The sequence below is a fragment of the Populus nigra genome, chromosome 3, assembly GCF_951802175.1.
Source record: "Populus nigra chromosome 3, ddPopNigr1.1, whole genome shotgun sequence".
Taxonomy (NCBI): domain Eukaryota; kingdom Viridiplantae; phylum Streptophyta; class Magnoliopsida; order Malpighiales; family Salicaceae; genus Populus; species Populus nigra.
In genome coordinates this window covers 13,300,077-13,310,217 of record NC_084854.1, presented here as the reverse complement: position 1 = coordinate 13,310,217, position 10,141 = coordinate 13,300,077, and the positions used below count along the sequence as shown (strand labels likewise).

Here is a 10,141-nt window from a genome sequence, read left to right as displayed (position 1 = left end):
CATTATGAACTTGAGGAAGAGGAGAACCCTCAAGTTTTGTTCTACAAGAATTTATGGCTCGAGGCTGAAACAGCTATTTGTTCCATGAAGTATAAAGCTTCTGTTCTGGGTATGAAAACTAAGATGGAAAAGATAAAGATGGCAATTACATGAGCTCTCCCTTAAGGGCTTTCGATGCAACCTTCTGTTCTTCCTGCCCTCTGCTGTGAGGTTGGTGATTTTATTGTAAAGTTCTTGCGTTGGAACCCACCTTGCATCTAAATATAATATGCATCAAATCATACACAAACAGAATCATGGTAACAACATTCTAGAGTTCATCATCAATTAACATTAAAAACTGCAGAGTTCATTTTTTTGGCAGAAGTTGAAATCGGTCTGTAGAAAAGAAAAGATAAAAATTGATGCAGAAATCCGGCTAGAGAAACATACCTAAGGCGACTGGGCTGCAAATGAATCAACGAACAACGAATCGATGCCAGTGATTGAAATTGATGCCAGCGATTGGGTTGTGAAGGAATTAGTGCCAGTAATTCAGAAAACGGCCAAGAATAAAGAAAACAGAGAGTGAAAGAAGGAGATTCAAATTTTTTTCACAGAGAAACAACAACGATCTGCTCTTCAGACGTCCTTTGCTCCTCTGCCGGGTTTCAAAGAGTTGAGTTAATTAGGTTTGCAAATTGCTTTGTTCTTCTTCACTCTTCAATCTTTAGTGTTTTGGCCTTTTAAAAGGCCAAAACGACATCGTTTAATGACTACCAATATAAAAAAAATTGATCGGGTCTCACCCAGGTTTGACCAGGTGGAATGGGTCCCGGGTCGACCGGGTTTTGCAGGACCAATTCCCAAGCGGGGTTTTGCCTCCACCCAGACCGGTCTTAGGTTCGGGTCGGCCGGGTCCTGGGTTGACCCGCCGAGCTGGTCTAGGTTTTAAAACTCTGGTTTTAAGGAAAGTAATTTTCTCTTGCCAATATAACAAAGTTAAGGAATTATATTACCATATGTACTCTATTTGAGAATGAATCTTTTCATGAGGCATGAGAGAGATGTAAAGATTTATTAAAAAAATGTCCACATCATGAACTTCTAGCATAACTTCAAGTCCAAACATTTTGCAATGGTTGGCCATGATTGAGTAACAACTTAAGGAGGTTTGATGAGTAAAACTTATAAAGTTTTGAAAGAATTAACATCCAACAATTATTAATGGCCTTCTAAGAGAGCAATGCAATGAAAGGTGTATGGAGTTTTTGAACTTGATTTTATTACCATATTGATAACACAAATAACAACCTTATCTAAACAAATAGGTAAGCTAAATGTTAATGCTATTCAAACAAATGTTGTGTGACTATTGTGTAGGAAATCACTCAAGTATCTATTGCCAAATGGAGAAGCCTTTTGCTCAACCAAATTGCAAGGAAGTTAATTATTTGTCCAATCTCCAATGTCAAAACAATCCTTATTCAAACACATTTAATCTCAAATGGAAAAATTACCCTAATTTTTTACAGAGCACTAATCAAGGGGCAGCTAAACTAATTTAAAATTTTCAATAGCAAGAAAAGATTGAGGAAATATTCATGTAATACATGCAAAAGATATATTTTGCAATCCAAAATAATTTAACTTCAATTTATAACTTTGAAGCTCAAATTGATTAGTTCTCAAATATTCTTATAGAGAAGACACACGGAACTTTGCCAAGTAAGGTTGTCGCCAATCCTCATGAACATGTCGAAGCAATATCATTGAGAAATGGGAGGACAATTGAACAACCATAAAAACATGGTTTGAGCAAGATATAGTTGATCATCATGAGGAGAACAAGATGAAGATGGATGAATTGGAGGAGAAAATAACCAATCAACAAGCTTAAAAGTCAACTAAAAATAAAAAAAAGCTTCAAAGCTTAAGACTTCAAGAGAGTTTATATCTAACACTAATTCTCCTTTAATTATTTATCCATTTGTTCCTTTTCCTTAAAGACTTAAGAATAATAAAATTGATAATCAATTTTCTAAATTTCTTAGTATTTTTAAGCTATTACATATTAATATTCCTCTTGTTGAAGCTTTAGAGAAAATACCTAAATATGCTAGTCTTTTAAGGATATTTTATCAAATAATCAAAAGTTAGAAGATCATGATAAGGTAATGTTAACTGAAGAGAGTAATGTAATTCTATAAAAGAAGTTGCATGCTAAATTAAAAGATCTAGGGAGTTTTACAATTCCTTGCATTATAGGAAATTCTTATTTTGAGGATTTATGTGATTTAGAAGCAAATATTAATCTTATGCCTTTTTTAAGTTTTAATAAAATTAGTTCTTGGAGAAGTAAAGTCTACTATGGTCTCTTTACAATTAGCAGACAAATCTATGAAATACCCGAGAGGAATCATTAAAGATGTTTTGGAAACAATGGACAAGTTTATTTTTCTATTGATTTTATTGTGCTAGACATGGAGGAGGATGGTGAAATACCTTCGATTTTAAGATGACCTTTTCTTGCTACATAAAGAGTGTTAATTGATGTCTAACTTGGAAAACTTATTTTGAGGGTTGATAATGAGCATGCCACTTTTAATATATTTAAGACTATGGAGTTTTCTTATGAAGTATACTATTGTTTTCAAACTAGTGATATAGATGTGGTGGTAGTTGAAACTTATATGGTTGGATTTTTAAAGTTGTCACTTAAGGTAAGTTTTTCTACAACTCTTGAATCTGTGAATAAAAAGGTTAGGAAGTATGTAAGGTATTTGGAAGTTGCACCATCTTTTCATCCTTCCATAAAGCAAATATTTAAAGAGCTAGATACATCTATGTGAACATCATTAAGTAAGGAACCACCCAAACTTGAGCTTAAACCATTTCCATCAAATTTAAGGTATGTTTTTTAGGCCAAAACATTATTTTTCTGGTTATTATTAATGGTTCTTTGAGTGATGTAAATGAAGAAAAGTTGCTAAGAGTTTCAAGGGAGCATAAGATGGCTTTGCAATGACATTTTCTTTGATATAAAGGGAATTAATCATTTGATTCATATGTATAATATTATAGTGGAGGATATTTTCAAACTGATAGTTCAACCATAAAGGAGATTGAGTTCATCAATACAAGAAATAGTTCATAAAGAAGTTTTGAAACTCTTAAATGTTAGAATTATCTATCCAATCTTGAATAGTGTATGAGTAAGTTTGGTTTAAGGAGTCCTAAAGAAAGGGGGAATAAATGTGATAAAGAATAACAATAATAAACTTATACTAATAAGGACGATCACATGATGACGAGTATGTATGGATCATTGAAGACCTAATAATGCAACTTGAAAACATCATTTTCCATTGCCTTTTATTAATCAAATGTTAGAAAGACTTGTTGGCCATTCTTACTAATACTTTGTAGATGGGTATTCCAGATGTAATCAAATCGTAATTGCTTATGAAGACTAAGAGAATACTACTTTTACTTATCTTTATAGAGCTTTTGCATAGCCTTTTGGTCTTTGCAATGCTCCAGCCATATTCCAAAGCTGTATGATGTCCATTTTATTTGACATGGTAGAAAAATTTATAGAAGTGTTAATGGATGACTTTTTAGTTTTTGATTATTTTTTTGATAATTATTTATCTAACTTGTCTTTGGTTTTGCAGCATTGTGAGGAGATTGATTTAGCTATAAATTGGCAAAAATGCCATTTTATGGTCAAGAAAAGGATAAATTTTTGCCATCAAATTTATTTTTAAGGAATTAAAGTTGATCAAGCCAAAATATAAGTTATTGACAGACTCCCACCACTAGATAATGTGAAGGGTATGAGAAGTTTTTAGGGTCTTGCTAGATTTTATAGACAATTCATTAAGGATTTTTTCTCAAATTAGTAAACCTCTTTACAATCTTTTGGTAAGGATACATAATTTGATCTCTCTCATCAATCCTTGCATGCTTTTGAAACATTGAAGAAAAAATTAATTTTAGCACCATTTTACCTAATTGGAATTTACCTTTTGAATTGATGTGTGATATTAGTGGTTTTTCTATAGGGGTTGTTATAGGGTAAATAAAAATAAAAAAAATTACATTTGTTATTATGGAAGTAGAACTTTAACAAGAGCTTAACTTAACTATGCCACTATTGAAAAGAATTATTAGTGATTGTTTTTATTTTTGATAAATCTTATTCTTACTTGATATGTTTAAAGGTGCTTGTCTATAATGATCACTCCACTCTTAAGTATTTTCTTTCAAAAAAGGATGTTAAACCAAGATTTCTTTAATTGGTTTTACTTTTACAAGAATTAATGGTTAATCACTTATCTCGGATTGAGCATAAGAGTGGGGATGATAAGAAACAATTGTCACTTAGTAAAACATTTCAAGATGAGCATTTGATGGCTATACAGATTGTTCCATGGTACAATAGTCAAGTATTTGGTGTCATGAATTTTACCTCATGAGATTACACATCAACAAAAGAAGAAATTTTTCTCCAACTTGAAGTACTACTTTTAGGAGGAACCTTTTCTATATCAAAATTGTACAAACCATATAATTAAGATATGTGTACTCGAAGAAGAGATGGAGAGCATACTCCAACATTGCCACTCATTATAAGTAAGCGGTCACTTTGGCAAAGCAAAAATAAAGGTAAATATTTGCAATTTGGATTTTATTGGCCTTCTATTATTAGGGACACTTTTAACTTTGTTAATTCATGTGGTCAATGTCAATAATTTAGGAACATTTCTAGGAAATATAAGATGCTTTTGAATAATATTTTAGTGATTGAATTGTTTAAAGTTTAGGGGATAGATTTTATAGATCCTTATCCATCTTTATATTTTAATAATTTATTTTGGTGGCTGTAGATTATGTCTCTAAGTGAGTGGTATTTGTTGCCTTTCCAACCAATGATGCTAAGGTTGTGGTGAATTTTCTTTGAAAAAAATATTTTTTTCTCAATTTAGCACTTAAAGGGAAATAGTTGGTGATAACATGAACATTTTTGCAATTGTTAAGTTCAAGTTTTACTTACTAAGTATGAAGTTACTTATTTTGTGACAATACCATATCATTCCCAAACAAGTGGATAAGTTGAAGTGTCCAATAGAGAGGTAAAGCGCAAACTATAAAAAACTGCTAATGTCTCATGGAAGGATTGGATATGAAAATTAGACGACTCATTATAGGCCTATAAAATAACATTAAAAATACTAATTGGAATGTCATCTTATTTGTTAGTTTATAAAAAAAAACATGTCATTTATCTGTGGAGCTAGAACATAGAGCTTATTGGGCTATTAGAACACTTAATTTGATTTAAAGGCTGTAGGTGAGAAAAAAGGTGTTGCAAATAAATGAGATGGATGAATTTTGCAATGCTTATGAAAATGCTTATATTTACAAGAATAAAACCAAAAGATGGCATGACAAGAATATTTTGAAAAAGAAGATTGAAGAGGGGCATACAATTTTACTATTCAATTCGAGACTTCAACTTTTTCTAGGAAAATTATGATCAAGATGGCTAAAACCATTTATTATGACTTATGTTTTTCTATATAGAGCGATTACAGTTTATCACGAGACAGAAAGGACATTCAAGGTTAATGGACGAAGGTTAAAGCCTTTTATGGATGGAGAATTTAGCATGCAAAGATTTTCCATGAACCTTGTCAGTTTCAAATGATAATTTTTTAAGAGGCAACCCAAATTTTTATTTTATTATTCTCTTTATTTTCAGTTTAGTTTTTTTTTATCTATCTTTTTATAGGTTTGTATAAGTTTGGAGGCTCTCCAATGAGTTATATGGTTGCACTTTCTTCAAGAACAACATTCAAATGCAAATTAAGGGAGCATTTTGTACCTTTTTCTCAATTTATTTTCGTTTATCTTCTTTTTCATTGAGGAAAACATTTTAATTAAGATTGGGGGAAGAGAGTTTATGTTAGTTTATGTTATTTTATTTTCAAAAAACAAATAATAAAAAAAGAGAGAGTTGGTTTGGTGAATAAAAAAACCTATGATAAGAATATGGTTGAAATTGATTATAATTATTAGGAAAAACTCTTATTTCTTGAGTCTTTCTATTAATCTCTCACTTGATTTTTTTTTAATTTGAGATTTTCTATATTCAATGAATACTTATCATGATAATCAATTGTTTTGCAAACCTAGATAAATTTTATGTGAATATTGTAAATTTAGATTATGTTTACAAACTCTAGAATCGGTTTGATGATAGTCAAGGTGAAACCTTAAATAAAATATTAATTGGAAAATGATTTAAGCTGTCTTTGAATTGATGAAGCCTTTCATGCTTACCTATCTATCATTTTTATCCAGAGTCACCTCTTTGAGCTTTATTGAATTATACTTTGGCCTTATAATTTTTTTAAAAACATTATATTCCCTACCTTATTTGAACTTAAACTCTAATATCCTCACCTTTCAAGAGATTATGCAATCTCATTCTTAGAAGAGCATGTAAGGTGTGAGAGATAAAAAGTCTTCAAGGAAATTTTATCACATCCTATGTTATCAAATATGTTGTGAATACATTGGTTGATATTACATGATATACATTTTTAGTAGAAGAAAAAAAAGGGTGTAGAGCTTGAAATAGTATAATAAATGATGACAAGACTAATTATAAAGGGATTCTTCCTATTTGTTAATGTTAAAGATTTTTGTTTTGTTTGAGCCAAGATCTTTGGAAGAATGATAAAGAGAGATGTTTTTGAAGATTGAAAGGATTAGGAAGTAGTGTATGAGTTTGAAGTGAGTGTGTTCTATTTGTGTTAAAAATCTAGTTCTCTTACTTTGTTTAAATCTTACCCTTTCTTTGTAGCCCTCACTTTAGCCTTACATTACAAGCCTAATGAAGACCTATTGATCCTTGGTAATATTTTATTTTACATTAATAGAGATCCATTTCATATTTACTTGTTTATATAAAAACAAATCATACGTGGAGCTAACAATGAAGTCATATTGAAAGGTATACATGAATGAGAGAATTGATAATAAGGTGTTATTGAGTTTTGAATCAACTTTTAGACTTGTGTGATATTAAATGATTCATTTGGATTATAAACTTTAGGCAATCTTTAAGGCAACAAATTTTATGAATTAAACTAATTCTTTTTTTTTTAATTCTTTTTTGAGGACAAGAAAGAAGTAAGTTTAGGGGTATTCGATGCATTTGATTTTTATACAATATTTACATACTTTTCTTTTTAATTTTATGCTAGTTTGTTTTAAATATTTCAATTTTATATAGTTTTCATTTATTTATTTTTATTTATATGTAGGACTAAATAAATTCATGAAAGCTCATTTATAAACCAATTAAATGAGAAAATCTACCTTAAGAGGTTGTGCACATATTTTAGAAAAGAAGAGGAGAAGGAGAGATAAATTTTCTATTGTAAGAAAATGAAATTTTCATATAAGAAATTTCATGAATATATTTTGGTAAATCAGACATAAATTTATCTACAACTATCAGAATTATACGATCTTGGTGTAAAAAAAAATAAGATGAAGATCTATAAGAATTATAAGTTTCTATAAATCTATAAATTATACTATCTAAATGTAAATAGGGCTCGAAGTCAAGGTCAGAATATGCTAGTTTTTAAAGAAAAATCAAGAAACAAATAAAAGGATATTATTACAGGTTGTAAATAGCACATAATTAGAAAGTAACGTAAAGCCTAATTATAGGGATTCTAATTAGTCTACTTTCCTATATAGAATTCCTATCTTGTATATAAGGGATAGATTTATCAATGTAATAGTAAGAGAGAATATTTGTTTTCTTCTTCCATGTTTTTAGATATTTTAGACCAAAAAAAGAATAAAAGATTAAGGGAAGAGACAATGACCAAAGAAGAAGAAAAAAGAAGTTCTTTTATCATTAAAAAAAAAGAAAAGGAGTAAAAAGAAGAACAAGATGTTGCCTTGGAGTGCTTGGTAAACCAATTCCAAGCAAACAAATTTTTTTCTTTTTCTTAATTTTCCTTTAATGTATTCTATTAAGAACATAATTTATTTTAGTTTCATTATAAACTAAAGTTATTTTTTTAGAGTTTTGACGTAGTCTAGTTTTGGTTATACAATTTAAATTCCAAGTTATTTTATTTTTAATTTTTTTTTATGTTGAGTGTTTGTCTTTGTTCCTATCGCTTATAATTTTCTAGCAAATTATTGTTTGATCTAATTAATCGTAATGAGATTGAGAGGTAATTTATGATTAGAAGTTTTTAGGATAAAATACCATTAATTGAGCGAAAATTAGAGATACTTTACTATGATTAATGTGATTTTAGATTGAAAAATAAACCAAAGAACTTAATGAATCTTCAAATAATTTAATTTACATAGAGATATGTTGAATTATTAGGTTGAGATATTTTTAATGTTATTTGAGAGAAAACATTGAATAATTAAGGGATTTTTTAATCATCAACATGAGGCTTTGGAATTTAATATTAATAAATTGTGTAGGATTAATTATGTAATATCAAAAGTCTTATATTTATTTTTATTATTTCTACAACTTTAAGCTGCATTCTTTATTTATTTTAATTTATTCTTGTCAAACAATTTAGTTTAATTTAGGAGCTCAGTTCTATAAAATTTCTATTTGATTTCTAAATCTTAATATTTAACAGCTTAATTAATCTTAATGAATTCCACGCTTTTTTCCCCTATAAAACTTTACCATGTTTTGTGATTTTGTTTACTAACAAATATTATTGCATCAAGAGCCTGAGTTGAAATCTTTGATTAGTTTTCTCATTCAAGGTTGTCAAAAACGCTTTCTTGACATGACACGGAATATACAGTATAAACTCGAATCGTAAAATCACAAGTAAAATTTTTTAACTAAAAATTATAAAATCACAAGTAAAATATTTTAACTAAATTGTAAGATCCAGTCAAGTAGTAAATACTAATATAACATAATTAAAATAAGAGTGAAATAAACAATACAAATGTCCAAATACCTTAAAATACATAATTCAAATGATGCTTGAAATGGTAAATGCCTCCACTAATAATTTTCTAATAATACTTGCACTGAACTCTTCTTGAATTCTTATCAACATCTATACCATATTGCCATCCTACATCAAGTTTATTGTCACCGGTAGTTTTTTTAGATGCCATATATCCTACAGTTCAAGAATCAATATATACAATTATGCATCAATAAAAATATTAGAAAGAATAGAAACACAGAGAAATCAAGACAATATCATTCTGAAAACATCATGGCATATTTATCTTATGTTCCAACTAGGCAAGATATAGCACATACGGAAACAAAGCGTTAAGAATATGAAAAATGCATATTAACCAACAAGTATAGTTGGAACTAGCAACTCCTACATGGTATAAAACGAGAAACTTGCCCACAATTCATCATGATCCCATAAAAACAAATTGAAACTAACATCAGAAAATTCTAACAGATACTCTCTAGAACATTTTATAAAGCACAAAATTATACATTTGGTGCTATTCAGAAGTCCCTCTGTGGGTACTACTTTCCTCTCCTTCCTTCATGGAAAGTCTTGATCTTTTTGGAAAACAGAAATGCTAGCCTTAAAAATCAATAGTCTACTAAACAAAGTGAGGTCGATAACACGCCTACAACAGCTGTGTGTATGAGATAGATGACTACATAAATATTCAGCAAATTTACCCCTAATTTATAATGAAATTAGGCAACAACAAGCACAGATTAAATAAAAGAAGTATTTTTTCATTAAAAAAAAGAAAGTTCAATTAATTAATAAAAAAAGCTTCTTTAGCCATAGAAATCACAACCAAAAGAACCCATTAACAACCAAAAGAATCCAAATAAAAAACAAATAAAAAATTGCTAGCTCTCTTTATTATATTGATATAGAGTGCATATTGTACGGTGCCAAACAAATGGGATTATCATGGAATTTTGTGGCATATAACTGATGCACATACATGATGTTAGTTTTCCTTTTCAAATAAGTTTGTGTTTTCTTAGTAGCTTATATTTGTTTCTTCAATATCTGCAATTCACACCCTATGAGCATTTTTGATAGGAATGCATCCTCTTAATGCTAGGAAAAGCAGAGAATCGCATAGC

General features: G+C 29.3%; 1 non-coding gene across 1 annotated transcript; it reads right to left on the bottom strand.

The window, feature by feature from the left end:
• Positions 1-978: 978 nt before the first annotated feature.
• LOC133690393 (small nucleolar RNA R71) lies at positions 979-1,085 on the bottom strand. Its single transcript, XR_009841426.1, has one exon. It is a non-coding gene; the product is annotated as a small nucleolar RNA R71 (small nucleolar RNA).
• Positions 1,086-10,141: the final 9,056 nt, after the last annotated feature.